General features: G+C 43.6%; 1 protein-coding gene across 1 annotated transcript in view; it reads left to right on the forward strand.

The window, feature by feature from the left end:
- TPP2 (tripeptidyl peptidase II) overlaps nucleotides 1–422 on the forward strand; it is a 36,620-nt gene that overhangs the window by 13,708 nt on the left and 22,490 nt on the right. The window lies entirely within an intron of this gene.

Raw genomic sequence — 422 nt, forward strand, 5'->3', positions numbered from 1 at the left:
CAGACCGTGTGTCTGGATCATGCGGTGCTGCATTTTTAATGTGCTATAAAATCTAAAAATGACCAAAGTAGTCTGTTACTTACACCTGGTGGACTGCCATGCTGTAAATCTCTGGTATTGTGCATCACAGAACAATTCTAAAGCAATTCAAAGTTACTTAATCCAGGAAGAAATACCACCAGGAAGCATGACTCTCTAACCCAGGAGAAGGAGATTCTGGGAGCAGAGTAGTTCTGAATTACTGTCCCTTTCTACTTAGGGCTGCCTTTGTATTGCAGCAGCAGCAGAGGAAACTTAGCATGCTACTGCTCAAAACATCCACATGGTGCCCTTCTAGGTTGATAGAAATGAAAGAATGTTTTCAAAACTAAGAATTTGAGAGTCTGGGGTTTTTTTGTTGGGGGGGGGGGGAGAGCAGGGCG

This window comes from Cariama cristata, unplaced genomic scaffold (assembly GCF_000690535.1).
Source record: "Cariama cristata isolate BGI_N322 unplaced genomic scaffold, ASM69053v1 scaffold1986, whole genome shotgun sequence".
Classification (NCBI taxonomy): Eukaryota; Metazoa; Chordata; class Aves; order Cariamiformes; family Cariamidae; genus Cariama; species Cariama cristata.